The 20,626-nt window shown below is 38.3% G+C and overlaps 1 long non-coding RNA gene across 3 annotated transcripts in view; it reads right to left on the bottom strand.

The window, feature by feature from the left end:
* LOC135579110 (uncharacterized) overlaps window positions 1–20,626 on the bottom strand; it is a 46,131-nt gene that overhangs the window by 19,322 nt on the left and 6,183 nt on the right. The window lies entirely within an intron of this gene.

The raw sequence follows: 20,626 nt of genomic DNA, 5'->3' as shown, positions 1-20,626 counted from the left end.
GGACCACAGATTTCAAGAAATGAACAAAAAACTGAAATATATATCAGACAGTTTGCTTATGAGTACACTGCAATGGAAATGTATGCCTCTAACTGTGAAAAGAAAGATGTCTTGCTTATTTTTAAGTGTATAAGGAGCTGTAGGGAAAAGTTTTGATGCAAGACTGTTTCTTCAGGTAAAATTTAATTTGGGATTTTATGGATAGTAATGCATGAGCAACAAGCAAATACTTTAATTTCTCCTTGCACCAATAGGGAAAAAGATCACAGAAGACTGGTAAATACAAAGCCCAGAGGTGAAAAAGAAGCATACCAACCATGAAATTGTGTTAATTCAATAATTAAAGTGAGTCTCAGTTCCAATGGAGGCTTTGGTTGTGTAGCAAAGATGTTACAAAACAATAGGGAATGGCAGCCCATTACACTCATATTAATTTTCATAAGAAAAGAGTTCCAGTAAATCGAACATTTTATGAACACTACAGTGTATTTAGCCCTGGATCTGATATCAACTCATTAATCAAATCAATACACAGGGAGTGAAATTTCCACCTGAGTTTAGTTTTGAGAAAGAGGCAGTGAGAAGTGGGAGTGTCTTGTCTTTATTCCCAGACGCTACAGCAGAGCCAGGCTTTGTAGTACTCTTCCCAGCAAGGGAATGAAAACAGTGCTGTAGGGGGAAATTAATTATTATCAGGGACATTCCAGCTGGAAATCTGTGTAGCTGCAAAACGAACACATTTCAAGGAGCTGAGTGTTTCCTGCTGATCATATTAGTTTCCCTTGTGCTTTAATCATTTCAAAACTTCTATGGAAAAGCGAGTTTCTACTAGGGCTGGCAGGGAATTTAGTATTTGATTTTGCATTTCTAAAATTTTCATAAATTTTCCATGTACAATGCCAGAGATACGCAAGAAAGATAGAGATTCCCAGAAAAAAAATTCAGCAGCCCAGTGACGGGAATCTTCATCTGAAATCTGTAATTACCTTATGTCCTCACTTCCAATGTAAAGCAACTACTTAAACAGGTAGGTATTGTCGGGGTTACTATCATTTATAAAAAATCACCATTGGATGTTTTTGAGAGACACTGGAGTAGCCCATAGAGATACAGTTAATTTTCTCCAATGAAATGTGCTGCAACAGAGGCAAAGTGGGGAGTGAATATCCTGAGAGAGTTCCTTGGCCATTTAGCCGCACTGTAATTAGTGTTTCTGGTCAACATAAATTCTCTTCTTCACCTGAAAAGGCATCCAAAGGGATGGCTTTTAGTCTCTGCAACTCATAGATATTCTGATTAAGGAAATGTCTCATTAAGAAGTTCCCATCCAGTTCCTGTTTCTAGTGTTCTTGAACAAAACCCTTCAAAATGTAATCAGCAATAAGATTAGATCTGTGACTGCCTTATTACAAGAATATTAAAGACTGTACACTCATGCCAATTTTCTTCTGTCTGTCAACAACCATTTTCATTATCAGCCACTAAATGTAACTGCTAGGTATCTAGGTATAGGTGGAAGAGTGCTTTATGATCATTTTTTACACTTATTGTAAAAAATCTAAATAACTAACATTTAAAAAATTGAAGCAAAACATATGGGCTTACAGTTTCACCCAGTAAGAAATTATGGTGGCTTGCTTTGAAAGCTCCTTCAATATTTTTATACAACACTCAACTCACAATTTACACAATATCATTCAATACAAAAGTGAATCTGACTTCACAATAACAATACCTGAGAAATAAAAGCTATATTACAGAAGCAGTTACTCAGGCATGGATACACAGAAATTTGGCCCGGACAATCAATAAATCTAATTTTAGAACTGGAATTACAGTCCTTTAATTCTTGACACTGTGCTTCCATTAATTGTTATATTCACCTTATATCTATACCACTTTAAAACATATGTTCTTGAACACCTGCACTATTTATATATACTCACATCCTTGGATTTGATTGAAAATGTCAATTCTTTTTAGAAGTACAAATAAAACAGTAGCTGATGAAATCTATTTTTTGGCTGCTAATGAGTCAGGCATTTTGACCAACATAATAGCTACTTAACTAATTATTGAAAATAGGTCCTTACCAAACCCTTTGACTATGTAATAATTTTCCATTAAGAATTAAATCAAACTTTCATTAACTACATAAATACACTTGTTCAGATCACAAATAATTTTCTCCACTTTACCCCACTATATACAAATTTTCTTACTAATTGTAGAATAAACTTTCCCTTAGAAGCTGATAACTACAAACTAATGAAAATAACACTAACCACAGTAAATTATCATATACCCGCTTGGATTTGCTAAATTAGAGCAAGCAGCTATGCTGAAAATGCAACAGCATATTTAAATAGCTGGTCATTTTCTCAAGACAGGCTCTAACACATGATGTTTTTCTTTGATTATATACTTCTTGGGAAAATTTGTTAGGACATAGGTATGTACTCTTATAAAAACGATTCTACAGACTTAATGATGTCAGCAAGAATCTATTTTTCTTTAACTATCATTTGTTAGTGGCTTGACATTTGCTTTCTTTCTGTGCTTTCCCACACACAGCAATAAGTTGTTACTTGGTTTTGATTTATCAAAAATACACAGAAGCAGACAATTTTATGCCACTTAGAATTAAAAAATATTTAGTGTAAGGAGTTTCATTCTGTAACATGGGGCCCCCAAAATGCCTGTAAAGTATTTGCTGGAGGTCTGGCTGGTAAGTACCGTATCTTACATTCTACTGTTATCTCCTTGTTTTCCACTGAGAACAACAGATTTGAAAGGAGCAGAAAAGGTTAAACAAAAAGTCAGTTAAACAGCATGCTTGCACCTTTTGAAAAACAAATGTTCCTGGCACCATGAGGAAATTGTCCCTTGCAATTTCGAATAAAAGTTGATTTTACACAAAATTACATTTTTGTCACTAAATTACTTTCCATGCCAAAATGTCTTTATAGCAAGTCAACAAAATCACTTTATTATTAAAAAGAACTAACAATTACAAAATACCTCCCTAACAACTTTTCATATAATAGCAAAAGCATTTTTGTGCTTCATGGTGCCATTTTATTATAATGACTAGAAATTCACTGATCTAGAGAATTAAAGAATTAAAATATTAAGTATCAAAATTACATTATTGAAATATTTTTATTAACAAAATATGATATGGGAAGATATACCCTACATCTAGAAAATTGATAGAACATAACTGGCTTTGCAGGACACAGTAAGAATTGATATACTGTGGTTTATAAAAGCTGCAATTTACTTTTCTTGTTCTAGAGCAGTTGGAGAGTAAGGGTACAAGAAAAGCACAGATTATTAGCAACAGCTGCAACAATATTATTCAGAACTTCAAAAATATGCACCTCTGCTTCACATCAAATTAAGAAAAATGGATGGGTTGTATACCTATCTAGGAAAAACCTTATATGTACATATATGTATATATGTGTATATATATGTGTGTATATATATATGTATATATATAAGCTGAAATAAGGAAAATTCCTGATCTACAGCTTCAGGCAAGACAGTTATGATACATAATTATCTTGTACAGATGGAGAAAAAAAAAAATCTGACCATTGTCATCACAGTATCTACAGTCTCCAATTTTTAAGGGCCAATAAGTGGGAACATCACAGTATCACAGTATCACAGTATCACAGTATGTTTGGGATTGGAAGGGACCTCAAAAGATCATCTAGTCCAATCCCCCTGCTGGAGCAGGAATGCCTAGGTGAGGTCGCACAGGAACATGTCCAGGCGGGTTTTGAATGTCTCCAGAGAAGGAGACTCCACAACCTCCCTGGGCAGCCTGTTCCAGTGCTCTGTCACCCTTACTGAAAAGAAGTTTTTTCTCAAATTTAAGCGGAACCTCTTGTGTTCCAGCTTGATCCCATTACCCCTTGTCCTATCATTGTTTGCCACCGAGAAGAGCCTGGCTCCATCCTCTTGGCACTCACCCTTTATATATTTATAAACATTGATGAGGTCCCCCCTTAGTCTCCTCTTCTCCAAACTAAAGAGACCCAGCTCCCTCAGCCTTTCTTCATAAGGGAGGTGCTCCACTCCCTTAATCATCTTCGTTGCCCTACGCTGGACCCTCTCCAGCAGTTCCCTGTCCTTCTTGAACTGAGGGGCCCAGAACTGAACACAATATTCCAGATGTGGTCTCACCAGGGTGGAGTAGAGGGGAAGGAGGACCTCTCTCGATCTACTAGCCACCCCCCTTCTAATACACCCCAGGATGCCATTGGCCTTCCTGGCCACAAAGGCACAGTGCTGGCTCATGGTCATCCTGTTGTCCACCAGGACCCCCAGGTCCCTTTCCTCTACACTGCTCTCTAATATGTAATTTCCCAACCTATACTGGAACCCGGGGTTGTTCCTGCCCAGATGCAGGACTCTACACTTTCCCTTGTTAAATTTCATCAGGTTATTCCCCGCCCAACTCTCCAGCCTGTCCAGGTCCTGCTGGATGGCAGCACAGCCTTCTGGTGTGTCAGCCACACCTCCCAGCTTAGTGTCATCAGCAAACTTGCTGATAGCACACTCTATTCCCTCGTCTAAATCATTAATGAATATATTGAATAATATTGGCCCCAGTACTGACCCCTGAGGCACTCCACTAGATACTGGCCTCCAACTAGACTCTGCACCATTGACTACCACTCTCTGGCTTCTCTCCTTAAGCCAGTTTGCAACCCACCTCACTAGTCTATTGTCTACACCACACCTCCTCAACTTAGCTGTGAGGATGCTGTGGGAGACTGTGTCAAAGGCTTTACTGAACTCAAGGTAGACCACATCCACCGCTCTGCCATCATCCATCCACCTTGTTACATTCTCATAAAAGGCTATGAGTTGGTCAAGCATGACTTACCCTTGGTAAAGCCATGCTGACTGCCCCTGATAACCCTCTTATCCTTGATATGCCTTGAGATGGCACCAAGGATAAGCTGTTCCATTACTTTCCCAGGGACAGAGGTGAGGCTGACCGGTCTATAATTACCCGGGTCCTCCTTCTTGCCCTTTTTGAAGACTGGAGTGACATTTGCTTTCCTCCAATCCTCAGGCACCTCCCCTGTTTCCCAAGACTTGGCAAAGATGATGGAGAGCGGTCCAGCAATGCCTTCAGCCAGCTCCCTCAGCACCCGCGGATGCATCCCATCTGGACCCATGGATTTATGGATGTCCAGACTATTTAATTGCTCCCTAAGACTATTTAATGTTGGAACCTCAGCCTTCTTTGGTTTGTTGGCTTGGATAATATGAGAAGTGGTCTGCTGTGCTTTTGATAACCTTGATAAGAACATGTTTCAAGGAAAAAAATATTGAATAAGTGCTACCCACTGTCAAAACTTCAGACCTTTCCAATTTCTGAGTCACTAGCAGGGACATTGTACTTACAGAGGACTTTTATGCACAATAGCTAATAGACAAATACATACATACACATACATGTCTGTGTATGCATATACAAACATACACATTTCTACATATATTTCTCAAGCCATTTCTGCTTATAGCTGAAACCAAAAGCAATAAAGCAATGAAGACAAATGCAAAAGAAAAGGTTTCCTAAGTTCTCAGAACTTTCAGAAATAAATAATTTTTGCATGTTTCATTTCAAATGTTGGTTCTTGGTTTAAGGCAGCTTCTAAGCTTCAGCCTACATGACTGATGGAACCCTAAAGCAAGCCTCTGATCTTGTGAGTCTGCCTCGTTTCATCAGAGTACCTGTAGGTATTCTATCACTTATTTCTTAATGTTATTCATTAAGGAACATATTACATAAATATCCTTATTGAGAATTATGGGGAATAATTTAGAGTTCTTTTTTTGTTAGAAGTGATATAAACAAACATAAAGCAAAAATTAACTATTAATTTTTGAATTAAATTATGAAAAAGTTGTATTCCTACATATATGCAAATGAAAACTTTATGACAAGAAAAATACTATTTTTGATGCAGCCAAGGGGGTTATGTCTGCAGTTTCCCTTAGAGAAAAAGATATGGCACTGCCATGAGGTTGAAGGCACTTTTTGCAGGAGAGTGATATCCTGGGAACAGAGGTATTCTGGGCAAATCTGAGAACATATCCATAAGATGTGCATTTATACCTCCACATACTAATTTATAAAATTTGAAGCACATAGTTCTTGCTCAGACATAGATATTTGCCAGTGAGCAGCATTATAGTAGTTTTATTTTCAATATTTCATTGTTTGTTTGGTTTTTTTTATCAGTTGCAAGGATTGGGAAGCAAGTGTCTCATTCGAAAGCATAAGATGAGGTCAGATGAGATATCATGAAGGATGCAGGCCACGAGGAGGCATTTGAAAATCACTTCTGCAGGTAAATCTTGTATGGGACCAAGCTCCACAGGGCAACTAGAAAGTAATAGAGTTCTGTGCCTTTCATCAGACGTCTCCCGTGGGCAGAGGCTGCCAGTAAACTCTGAACCATTTTTGCATTTGGCAAACACTTACGCTTTCAACTAGACTCAACCTGAGGCTGCCATGGCCTATTGCCCTCCCTGACTGTTGCAATGGTTGTACAGCAAATTGCATTGAACTGCAGGCACAAGATACACAGCCTGCTTAAGGCTCCTCACAACTCAGAAATGCCAGTATTTCTGCATAAAATTGTAGACAAAAGCAAGCAGAAACATCTTACCCACTTCTGCTTAGTGTTAGTATACAGCTTATTAACTAATCAATAAAACTTTTTCTAAAAAAGCCAGAGAAAATCTGAATTCTCATGGCTCATTATTAGTCAAATATTGCCAGAGGATTTTTAATCTTTTTCCCTGGATACACTGTTTATACAAAAGGCTTGAACTTTGTGACTCTTGACATGGGGAACACACTTTCTGTGTCTCTTCATTTTACTGATGCATAGAAGCTGCATTTCATGCTGCCTGGTTAAAGTTGTATGCTTTGGAAGACACACAACTCTTGTCTCTCATGAAAAGTGTTGTCTTGCTTAACTGGGTCACTACCCAAGGATATCTTATGTTACTATAACTACTTGACGGTACTGCAGCCATTTCTAAAGACCATAATCAAAGACCAAACAATGTAACAGGGGGTTAATGTAGTTCTGTGCACTTCCGTTTGTAGAGACCTAGCTCTAAAAATGAGTACTGATCTGGACTACTTCAGTGCAGGATATATCTGGAATACAGACATTTGTTTTATGTTACATAGTCCAAATGCAGGTTACCTGAGAAAGTCATATACATATGTATGCACCTATGTATGTATATTTGTGTTTGGCTCACCCAGTCCAGTTTCTCTAGCACATACTGACCTACTCCAGTGACTTCCTATATAACAAACCATGTCCCTAAGTTGCTGTGCAAATTTTACATTATTTTAATGCAACTCCTTGGGAGTAATTTTTTCCTATGTATTCTGTAAAATTTAGTACATCAACCATGAAAATCTTTCATCATACCATAAAAAAGTGTTTGGACTAAGATGCGTAATAATACATCATAGGTTTCCCCTCCAGGATTAAACCATTGCTTGATTTCACAGAAGGTAAATTCCATCAATCAGCTTGTCCTTTACTGTCAAAAAAAAAAAAAAAAAACAAAAAACAAACAAACAAAAAAAACCCCACCACTTAAGGTTTAATTCTAGAAGACGTAATCAGAAAATAAACAAACAAGAAACATAATTCATTGAATTAAGGAACAAGGAAACGTGCAGCAACTTAAGCTTTTCCCCACACTAAACACTGAGAAGTTAATGTTGTGCGTGGATATAATTTTAAGAAGAGACAAACAACAAAAGCCTAAAAATATATGGGATTAAAATCTGACCAAAAAAATTCATGCAACAATCATGTCTAAAGATTCCCAGAATTTTTAAGGGGTGTTTTTAACTGTCGAAGTTCAGAAATAACACAGAACAAATTAAACCTCTGTAGACTTCCGAAGATTTAGACTTCCATTTATCCAGCCCAAGTTTGTGTTTGAAGCTTGATTTTGTGGGATTCTTTTCCATTAGAAACCCCATTGATTCATGGTGTGATGTCTGACTGTATGTTGTTTCATTTAGATTTATGTCAGTGAGACTGAAATCAGATCAGGAAAGAAGAAACCTGCCTGAGAAAACAAAGAAAAACTAGAGAACCAGATTTGCATAGGTTTCTCCATCCTCATCTTTCCTCTCTCCTTGAAAGGACAAACAAAAAGAAAGGAGGGAGGAAGAGAGGGGGAAAAAAGGAAAAGGGAGGTGGAGAGGGAGAGAGGAAAAGGAGGAAGAGAAAGAAGAGATTAAGGGGAAGGAAAAGGGAAAAGGAAGAGAGTGAAGGGGAAGAAAGGAAAGGACAAGGGCAACGGCAAAGGGAAAAGAAAGTTCACAGCAAACTTTATGAAGCTCTCGATATGCCTGAGTTAAGCATAGAGTAATGATGCTACATTTTAAAAATATAATTTGAATATTAAATCTCACCAGAGGTGATCATTCCAGCACTATCAGTGGGAGTTTATACAGGAGAGACCAGACAAATGTTACACAATTTCTTTTCCTAGTAACACCCTGTGTCAGCTGAGATAAAGATTGTCATAGTATCCAATTTAAGGCTCACTTCAGGTCAATTTAAAATTCTTTTTGAATATTTTACATCTCATTCTTAAAACTGGCAATTTCCAGTTGTGCTTCAGAGGACATGAGGCAGCACTAAGGACTGGAAAATATGGATCTCTTTTAATGAAGAATTAATATTTATTGAATATTTGGCTATAACTATATCAGAGAATTTTAATCAATAAGACTAAATGATGGGGAAAATATCACGGTGGGGAAAGTGCATGCACAGCAGCATTAACCTCCAAATAGTCATGTTCATTCACAGTGACTTTCAGTATATAATTTGCCATAGGACATCCCTGAGCACATTCTCTGATGGATGTGGCCTCTTCTCAGGTAGGAGGACACACTCATCTCCTTGCACCTTCTGTCTGGCAACACACCAGAGGCCTGCTGAGTCTGACTGTGCATCGTCTGTCACGTCGCCTGGCTTAAGCAAAGCTGTACTAAAATGTTGCCGGCTCTATATTTGTTGACCATCAGAGTTCAGCTTGGAGGGAATTTATCTTCCTTAAATACTTGTTATCTTTGTTAGCTAACTCATCATCATTTAGGCAGCTTAAGTCTGCGCACATGAAGGGCACAACAGCTAATGCTGTCATGTGGACTTTGAAATGATCCATGAAGGAGGATATATGGCCACAGCTTCATCATAATATACTAGAGGTGATTTACCTTTCAATAATATTTACATCCATAAAACTCAAATACTGCAGTTGTTTCCCTAGGAAGACTCAGTTTAGATCCTGTATCTCCTGTGCAGAGCAGGCCACCATTACCTGCCTTTGCAGCTAGTTTGACTGAGGTCAAGTGAGTCATCTAAGGTCACAAAGTGAATGAATGACCCAGAAAGATGCTGAAACCAGGCCAGGACCTTTTCAAGTTCCCTGTTGCAACTACTGAAGTACACTGTCTCCCTTGAATAATTCTGCCTGTTGGTCCCCACTGAACGTATACATTTCCTAGTGCCACAGGAAATTAAACCTTACATTCAAGCTGCTTTAAGAGCTAGCATACAGTGGGAACAAACCACTCTTTTCTTAATCAATAACATTACTTCCATTCCTATACTTCAGGATATCCTTATGTACTGAGACAAGATAGGAAAGAATACAAACCCATGCCTGAATACATCTAGCTTCACACCCTAAGTCAGGATCCTAGCTTTGTGACTGTCAGACATTTGCCTTTTCTTTGAATGGTTTAAATTTGACAGTTTTATTTTAGGGTTTTCCACAACCAAGACAGTTTGAGACACTTTGAAGACATTGCTGTGTTTGTAAGAACCACAGTGAGTCTTATTGAACAGCCCACAGATAACCTTCCAGGCCAGACACAGCAATCCCAGTGTCAGTTGTGTAACTCCACAAATTTCAGTGGAATTCTACAAAGATTTCACAAGTTAAAGCCAGCCAGGAGTCCTGCATTTACTACACAGCTTTCACACAGAAAGTTTGGGGCAAGTAACATGCAGTTACCCCCCAGAAGCTAGGCTCTGTATGGTGTTCTAGAACTAAAGACACCAAGAAAAGTATGAAGAAACTAACTACCTGACTAAAATTGTAGGAGCTCTATGTCACATTTCTGTATGTAGTCAGTTTACATGTACTTAAAATTAAACAAATAATTTTATGTGTGCATTAAGAAGGGAGAGGATGAAACGAAAAATGCAATTAAAAGCAAAATTTCAAACGTTTATAGCTCTTCTTTTTGAAAACTGAACTTCCAGCCTCACATTTAATTTTTTTTGCTCCATACACGACTCCAGATGTTTAAATGGCATATAAGCAGGACCAGTAGTGTTTTCCTTCTACCTGTGGGAAGCCAATATGACTCACATTCCATCACTGAAACACAGAACTAGTCCATTAGTTAAAATAATAGTGATACTAAAACTCCTCACCTCCTGCAAGCACAGCAAGGATGAGAGTTTAAAAAAGCCCTATGTATCAGCCATAGCTTAAGGTTTGCACTCAGCCCGGGGCAGGTGACTTTCCCACCTTTCGTCTCAGTCTGTGTTTCTGCTCTGCTTTTTTCTGTTTAGATTGTGTCCTGCTTAACTTGATGTTCTGTGAATCTTGATTACTGGTAACAAGTACTTCTGGACATCTGCTCTGAATTTACTTTTCAAATAATGTCTAAATGGGAGGGGGGGGGGCGGTGTAGTGTTGGGGTCAGGCTGAAACCAGTAGTCTGCAGGAGGGAAGGAAAAAAGATCAGTACCATGTCTAATAACAATAACTATTTACAAGCCGAGAGGCCTCAGCAGGTATCACTTTCCTTCTCAGTGACATGCAGCTATCTCAGATCAGAATGCCACAGCCGTTTTGTACCAGTAACACTGCAGAACAATTACAAACAAAGGAAATGAAACATATATTTATGCATGACTGAAACTACAGGGCAATTCCAGGGATGCAGAGTGGAATTCACCTGGAATTGGGCCAGAAAATGGAAGCCAACTTCTTGCTCTGGGAAAAGGGTGATGTGCACATTTCTGTGATCAGAGGTCATTAAGGTTTCAGCTTTGTCCCTGGCCATAGGAGCCTACAAATGTAGCGTAGCTCAAATTGGACACTGAAGAAAACATTAGCAAAAGATCCAGCTCCCCCTAAAATAAATAGATTTATGTACGAGTTAGAACACAGTGAATCACCAGTTCTTTCTTAAACACCCTGCTTTGTCCTTGTGACTTTTTAGTTATGAGATCTGATGGGATTTCAGCCTAAGTAGTATGTCTATGATCTTATGTCCTATTATTCAACCCGCTCCAGAAAACCTCTGTTTATGGAGCAGATGAATAATAGAATTTCTTAACAGCTTCTTTTGGCTTTCAGAAAATAGAGTACTGTATGAACTGTTTTCAAATGTTTTTCTTTATTTTCCCATGGGGATTTATTCTTAAAAAAGAAAAAAAAAAAAAAAAGGAAAAGAGAAAAGAACCTCACTGAGAAGTACAGTAGTTAATTCAGACACTTTCAAGTTGCCTAGAGCTATTGACTGATATATGCAAAATCTTGCCATGATGTTTTCAAAGCAGCGACAAATAGAATTAGGACTGTTATTCCTTTGATGATACTTTGATTTTTTTTATTTTTTTTTTTAAATTACCTTCCATTATTGCCTGGGCTTGATTCTTCTTCTACAGAAACTAGTGGGAGTTCTGCCACTGACTTCAGGGGAAGAAGGATTGGGTTGTTTTCAACACAGATTTTAAAACAAAGGTTTGAAATTGGCAGGAACAAAACACTCGGCCATGAATCCAGACAGGAGGTTACCAGATGGCAGTTTTTTTCAGAGTTATGCAAACAAATTTGGTTTATTCAGTATAAATATTTGAAGGAAACAGAAAGAAGAGGATAATTCTCACATACGAAAGGGTTAGATTTAAGTCTTTTAAAATTTAACTTGCTTCCAATAGAAAAAAATATTCTCTAACAACACTGTTAAATTATTGCTCTAGAAAGCACCTGAGCCTGGCTTTCCATAATTGTTTATACTACCATAGATATAGTTTTGTATGAATGAAGAAAAATAAGAATGTTGGGAATGGAAGGAATTCACACTGTTACTTGAGGAAGGCACTTTAGGAGCAATTGGTAGACTTCCAGTTGAGGAACACATGTTCTCTATACAACCCAAAGAGACAAGGAGACACATGTAGAGGGCTCTTTGAGCATTTAAGTTAGATATCTGAAGTCAGGCATTATGAGTAGCTCCATAATTTGAAGTGAAACCTTCAACATACAGCTTACCATCCAGATCCATCAGCACCTAAGAGGCAAGAGAAGAGGCAGGTCAAGAATTTCAGAAGAACACTGCTGTTGGGCTTTTTGGTGCATTTTGTTTTGTTTTAAATCAAGTAACTCTCAGAAAAGACAGAAAGTTAATATAGCACAAACAACAGGAATATTCTCACTTTTTTTTTTTTAATTAACTTTGATTCTACTTAAAAGAATGACCTATGAGCAATAAAAATTTAATATTGCTCTACTCAGAAGCCTTGATTTTTTATTTCTTTTTTAATTGAGTGAAAAGGCTAAACAAGAAGAGGTAAGTGTACAGGTCAGAGTAAGAGAGCTCTAAGAACTTAACTCCACTGTCACAAACATTTTTTCAACTACATTTAGTGTGAAAATAAAAAAAAGCACATCTGCCCTGAATTTTCTCTGCATACAATTTCCTTCCGCCTGTGGTGAGGGTTGTGTTTTTGGAATGGCAGAAGGCTTCATCTTTTAACAAATAATGAAATCCACATTCCAGTCAAATGTGATTAGCCTTGCCAGTTCAGAAGGATATTTTTATTGTTCATCTTTGCCTTCAGAGTGCCACTGCACACTACTGAGACTGTTGGCTTTTTGCCACCTCTATTTTAAGCTATTCAAAAATCTGGGAACTGAAGAAATACCTGACTTTGTTTTATAAGAGGGAAAATATTATTTAAGTAAGCAAACATTTCAAATAACTTAGACTAGAAAATGTATGTGATCTTAGATGGACATGCTTATTTTAGTAAGACAGAACTGACCATATCTTTGAATTAAACTCTTTTCCCTTATGCCCACTTGTATAGGCTGTACTCACCTCATGGGAAAGAAAATCGAATCAACTGTAAATTGCCTGAATAGATTTCTTTGAACTCATGGAGCAGTAAATCCTACATTTACATTACTTACTCAAGACAAGTTGGACTTGCCACACCTTTTACTCAAAAGGTCACACAGAATTTTTATACTCGCTAAAACAAAATAGCAGCAGGTCACAAACTTGAATAAATTCTCAGCACATGATTCCTAGAGCATGGATGAAGGGAGAAGAGAACAAATGACTAGCAGAAAAGATCAGAGGAGCAAGGTAAGAAAGTGGGAAGGAACAGTTTCAGGTTCCGATGAAAGAGTTTTGTTTCAGATGAGTCCTCTTCTCAGTTTACTTCAGGGACTGGCATATGGCATATGTTACAGATGGATAGGCAGCAATACACGTACAGCTGTAAGGTTCTGGCACTCCTGGTCCTGGCCCATGCTGCCAGCTGGCCAGCAGAAAGCAGGTTTGCAGGATAATTTGATTTTCCACAGCTGTTATACAAAGCATGAGATCAAGGGAGGTGAAGAGAAGGAGATGTTGGAGAAAGGGAGGGAGTTGTAGCTGGCTGATCATTTCTTACAGCACAGAGGCTGAGTCCGACCCTGACAACTACAATGTCCCAGGCAGCAACTTTCTCCATGTGCAAGCCTGACATTTAAATTATGTGCTAATGTAGAGTTTAGGTCTTGATAGGACTGGACAAACCTGGAATCGCTTGCTGACACGCATTGAGTACTGCACAAAATAAGTGAATATTGTGCAAGATGGCTGATTCTTGTCTCATTTCCAGAAATATACAAAGAAAGATACATAAAAGATAAATAAAACCCCTTTGTTGCTGGAATCAAAGTCAAATGCAAGGTCCTCTGAACATTTCCAAAAGGCTCACATTTTTGTTACTGTGGTTTGGGTAAGAATTTGCTGTTATTTTCCAAGAAACCTTCAGGTAAACTTCTCGGTCACTTGTGGTATATAGGCCAAAAATCACTACTACACTGATTTTAATAAGGTGACTTACTAGAAGTACATAATTTCATAGGTATCGATTTTAATGAAATGTAGCTGTTTATTAACTATTTGCAAATTTTTGAAACCAGTTTTATTATTGTAATAATTATGTCAAATCATTTGAATAAAAATAACCTGATAATACTACTTTATTCAATATAATGAGAGCAAGGTTGGACTGTGAGGAAGAAAATTCTTACTATGTGGGTGGTGAGCTACTCAATGACTTTTTTACTTTAGTCTTGACCAGCAAGTGCTCTAACCACACCACTTAAGTCACAGAAGACAAAGGTAGGGACTAAGGAAATGAAGAACTGTCCATTACAGGAGACAATGAGGTTCAAGACCATCTAAGGAACATGAAGGTGCACAAGTCCATGGGACCTGTTGAGGTGCATCCGCGAGTCCTGGAGGAACAGGGTGATTAAGTTGCTAGGCCACTGTCCCTCACATTTGAGAAGCTGTGGAAGTTTGGTGAAGTTCCCACTGACTAGAAAAGAGGAAACATAACCTCATTTGTAGAAAGGGACAAAAGGAAGACCCGAGTGTCATGGTTTGATTGCAGGATGACAATAAACTGTGGCAGATGCTTTGTTAACCCCCTCACATCTCCCCCTCCTCAGAGTCTCCCCCCCACCTCCCCAAGGAAAGGCAATAGGAGGGCAAAGAGAGGCAAAAAGAGAGAAGACTTGTAAGTTAGAAAAAATTAAAAATGTTTCACTAATGCTACTAATAAAATAGAGAAAATAATACAAAATACACAAAACCAATCTTGAAATTCCCAGCACAGATCAGAACCAGCTCCGAACTGCTCCAGCAGTTACAGGACAGGCACCCCGAAGTCCTGGGTTGGACTCTGCAGCAAACTGAAACTGGATTCAGGGATGCAGGGTCTGTCACAAGGCCTCAGGTCACAGGGACGGCGGACAGGGTCCTCCCCAGATGCCAGCCATAGTTGAAGAAGAGCAAGACCCTTGTGATCACCCATTTTTATATGATGTGTGACGTGGATGGGTCGGAATACTTATTTGGTCAGTTTTAGTCACCTGTTCAGTTCACTCCTCCTTGCCCACTCACTTACAGGATGTGCATCCTTATCAGCGACCTCGCTACATCTAACAAAACATGTATCTAACTTCAGAAAAGTGCAGTTGCTTAGAAGAACTTAGCTGAAAGGAAAATTCACTAAAAGAGAAACTGGTCTTGTTTTTAACAAAACCAGGATACTGGAGAACTACAAGCCAGCCAGCCTCATCTCTGTGCCTGGCAAGATTGTGGGCCATATCCTGCTGAAAACAATGCTAAGGCACATGGAAAATAAGTAGGTGACTGGTGATAGCCAGTTTGACTTCATTAAGGGCAAATTATCCCTGAAAAATGTGGTGACCTTCTACAATGGGGTTACAGCATTGATGGATAAGGGAAGGGCAAGTAACATCATCTACCTGGACTTGTGCAAAGCATTTGACACTGTCCTGTGACTGGAGTGACATGGATTCAATGGATTGACCACTCGCTGGGTAAGGAATTGACTGGATGGTCACAGTTGCGGTCAACAGCTTGTTGTCCAAGTGGAGAACATTGACAAGTGGCGTTCCTCAGGGGTCAGTATTGGGACCTGCACTGTTTAACATTTTAATATTAATAATTTTGATCCATGCTAACTGACACTCTCTCCCAGAGAATTTCCTACAGACAGTATAGGGCTATAGCCATTCTAGATTGAGGGAAGAAATAACTTGGGCATAAATGTATAAGCCTGTATCAGTTTTTCTCCGGTCCAGAGAAGGCTCTCTGGCCTTTTTGCTTAGTAAGACAGATGTGTCTTGGGAAACCAGCCTGCACTGGTAGCTGGGTCCCCCTGGAAGCTCTGGGATGTCTCACACAGATGAGGTGCAGAGCAAGCTCCAGCATCTCAAGCCAATTCAGAATATAAAGGATGTGCAGCTGCAACATGTGCATAAGTTGGAAAGCTTCATTAGCCAACAATGCAAGAGAATTAACAAACCCTTTGCCTTTTTTGTCTTTTTTTTTCTTTTTCCATGCACATTGCTGATGGTTACTGTGCTTTGCATCTGCATAAGGATAACACCTTGTGATGTGTATCTATTCAGGTTTACCTGTGCTCTTCTTGTTCCCTTTTATAAAGAAAGTAAATGCTTTGATCCTCTGAGAATAACGTCGATGAATCCCAGAAACTATTTATTGTTCTATGTACATAATGCACTTGTGCATAGTTTTTTTGAGTGAAAGAACAATAAAAGATTTCACTGTTCTTGGAAGGAAGGCAAAACTTCCTGATGATCACCATTAACTGCTGTTAAAACTTGACTGTCTGTAAAATAAAACATTTGAAAAGGACAAACCTGTTTCAAATATATTCTGAATTGCATGTGGAATCTGTTGAGACCTCAAGAGATGTTATTTCTTCAGAAATTGTGAAGAGATAGACTTTCTTTCTAGAATGAATCTGCAATGGCTTCTGCCATCAGAGAAAAAAGTTTGATGATGCATTAACATGGTCCTGACCCAGCTGGTTGGCATGCACTGTCACTCCAAAATTTCATTAATAGGGTGCCTGAGGACATGAACTCAGTTTGACTTAAAAGCTTCATGTGTTTCAATTAAAATGCATTTATTTAATTAATGTAGACATTAGAGAGAACACTGTTTTAAAAAGGAAGACTGAATTTGATAGACTTTTTCCCTTTTTTCTAAGACATCTGGGAAATGTTGCTTTTTTGCAAGTGTAAGATACAGGAAAGGGAGGAACTGAAATCTTGCAAATTAATAGATAGGAGACACTGAGGAAGTTGTCAGGCTTATTGGACTCTAAATGGTTGGAACTGATAGCTCACTCTTTTTATTTTTTTCTTACTTTTTCTTCTTTTTCTTTTTTTTTACAGCTGATAAGCCAGTGCTAATTTAATTTGAAGGTGCTAGAAACAAGAGGGTTTGCGGATACAATGGCATTAATGTTTACTGGCATCACTTCAAATGCAGAATCAATGTTTTCTGTAATACAATAAATCAGACAAAATTCTACTCCTGCTTACAGCTGAGCAATTTCATTGAAAGAGGAATGTGAAGAGATGAAAGAAAAATATAGCTAAGGGAAATTTCACCAGGGATGTTCCTGTTGTACCTAGTCATCATGGACTATTTTCAATCTTGATAAAATGTTCTGCTACCCTGACCAACTTAACTCATTTTAAAGATCATTTGCACTCCACAGCAGAGTTAAGGGCCTTCTTAAAATAAGATTCAGACTCCAAGTACAATTGCTTGTTCATAACTCCCAGAGGATCTCATGAAGAAGATACCATTTCTGTCCTGCTTTTATAGATGCAGTTTTCTGATGCCAGTAATAGCAGAGTTCATTTTAAATAATTAGCTGTCATGTGGATTGCAGTCACAAATGGATACATCTTTCCTAAGACACTCTGTATGGTATCCATTCTTATCAACCTAATGTAAACAGAGCCTTAGTTACCCACAGACACACCACATAGATCTTATCTAGCATAGGAATACCAAATTAGGACTGACTGATTCTTAGGTAGCTATCAGCTAGCTGGCAGCTGTGATTTTTCATATCCAGTACATCTGTTCAATACCATATGCCAAGGCTAGATCTAGGGATTTTGGCACCTTGCTCTCACTGGACAAGTTCTTTGACGTGTTTTCTCCTTGATGTGAGACCAAACAATGAATAGCTTCAATTGCATTTGCACTTAGTATTGTCTACATTATTTATTTATTTTGAGCAGTTATACAAATGGGACAATTCTACTATCTGATAAAAAGGGGGAGCTTTGATACACATCACAGAATAATGATGTGTCAAAGAGTGGACACACAAGTATTACTTTTTGAGTAATCTTGCTTACTATAAAGGAAAGCTTGTAGTCTATGAAGGTTTTGTGGCCCGATGAAAGAGATTCACAATCCTAAGAACATAACAAACATACAGAATCTTTAAGATATGATGCAAATGGAGACATAATACCTCGTGTTTATCCTGACTTGGAGCAGTAAAGCAACAGAACAGAACAATTGTTTTTATTTTACATTTGTCACTCTTGCTTGTTTCACACAAATCCATCCCAGCACCAGGGATGTGATTCTCTCTTCTCAACTGCTTTTTACCCTCTACCTTTGAGAGCTCCAGAGTTTGTGGAGATGCACACTAGCTCAGAGAAGGAACTGATCCAGCTGAACTACCCTTGGTGGGAAGAGAGAAGGAAGCTTATTTTCATGGAAGACTGTTCCCAACAGGTTTCTTTATATGGTGGCTCAGATTCTAGATCTATCACTAGAAAGGAGGTAGAGACAAGCATTGATGTTCACCACAGAGAAGGGCAGAACAGTCCCTTTTGGTGGCACTCTGTTTTTTTTGCCTTTAAAAAGGCCAGGCAACCACAGCCAAGATGGCTTTAAGCTATAGCAATCAGTGTCCCCTTCTGAGGGACATCAATTAAATTCATCTAAAACAGAAAAAAAAATGCAGTCCTATTTTTCCTAGTTTTTCATTTGTGAGTTTTCACCCTGTGAACCCTTCCATGTTAGATGGAGATTCCAGTTTTAATAGACTGAAAGCCAGTGATTTCTGGTGAATGGCCTCAGCTGTGGTTCTGAGTTCACCTACAACACAGCAGATCTAGTGTGTGAGACCAGCAAGCCTGAAAGCACCTGTGTGGGGAAAAGAAAGGTCACAAACAACTCTTCTGTGGCTGAACCTCAAAGCATAATGCTGCCCAGGGGTCCAGTACCCCAACTTACGCACGTGGCTAGAAATGGTACCTGGCGATGACCTAATTACAAGCAGCCTAAAGGCACAGGGATATTCTAGTGCTTCAGAACTGACTCTGCTGAACAGCAGTTGCCTTTGCACTTGCTGCAGTCTGGCTTGGAGACATTCTTGAATGGCAAAGCTAGGTAGAGTATCTCAGTATGGTTTAGTTCCTTTTTGATTTTTTGTTCATTCTCCACCAGTGGAACCACCATCAAAATTCAGCAAACCCCAATCAGTTCACTCAGGTTTTTTGCACAAGCCATTGCTGTGAGAAATATAAATAACAAAGCAGGTATGAGCAGAGCCCCTTGAGCCTGGGAGCATCACATTTTCTTTCCCTCAGGAATATACACTTCAGGAAAACTACATGCTAAAGGTTTTAGATATTACTGCACACATGTCTTTCACTTCCCTGTTTTGAGGGGATGAAATGGCACATTCATTCCCCCTTTTTTAAATTATAGCTCTTTTTATTTATAAAGACTTCAGCTTGAAAAGCTGTTAAAAGTAATAAACCACATCTTTCTGAGAATACAATTCCATTATTTAATCATGCCCAGAGGCAGAAAAGACACTGGGAAATAATTGTCTTTTCGTCACTCAAGCATGAAATGCCCAACATTGTTTGAAACCTAATTCTAACAAACCTTTAATATTCTAGTTCAGAAATCCCTTGACCATGGGCAAGTACGATCTCATTTCTCAGCCCTTTAAAACAGTTTGATGAAGTATCCCAGAAGGCATAAGTTGTGGTTTTTTCTCAAATTCGTTTTTTTTTCAGTCTGCAAAGTTTCACTCTTTACAACCATCTACCAAACTGCAGTGCCATCAATGTGCTAACAGTGCCTTAAGATGTTCATGCTTATAATTTTTTCAATTCAAAAATTCCTCTTTTAATTTGGGAAACCGCATATGAAGAAAACAGAACATGGGGAGCAATGCATCCAGAGCTACTGTAATTAAACAAGCATGGGAAGACTGTTACTACAATGGCACTGTTTTGGCACAATTTGCCTTTCTCAGACTAATGCCAGCTTTTCTACTAATTAGTAAGTATTTGCAGAGGTTTTTGGTATACTTTTCCACACCATGATCAAAAGATTTGTCATATATCACAAAATCACAAGATTCTGGCACTTACAAATAAATCAACTGGTTAATGTTAATACTGTATCTCATAACTAATGGGCCCAGTAAGTGAAGACACACACTAAGATGATGCTGTTATAGGACCAGATATCTCATTCTGATTCCATAAACACAGCAGAATAGAATATAAACACGAGATGTAGGTGACTGATATTTAGTACAGTTGGCCCAGAAGTAATAGACTTAGATTCAAATTCAGTGCTACAGAGAAAAATAAAAACTAGTATTTTCCTTTAAAATGGCAATCTGAGCTCAACCATGTGAGGGTACAGACAGCAGTAGACTATGAAGGCAAAGGTGGTATCAGGTACAAAAGAGGAAAAGAAAATGAAGAATTCTTCAACATTTGACATACTGGTGATGTATCTACAGCGAATCTGTCTTTCAGTTATCATCTAATATGTATATCCAAAAAAAGTATAATCCTTTGTATTACTCATAGTATTTTTCATAACATTTAAAAA

Source organism: Columba livia, chromosome 1 (assembly GCF_036013475.1).
Source record: "Columba livia isolate bColLiv1 breed racing homer chromosome 1, bColLiv1.pat.W.v2, whole genome shotgun sequence".
NCBI classification, from domain to species: domain Eukaryota; kingdom Metazoa; phylum Chordata; class Aves; order Columbiformes; family Columbidae; genus Columba; species Columba livia.
This window is presented reverse-complemented; position numbering and strand designations above follow the sequence as displayed.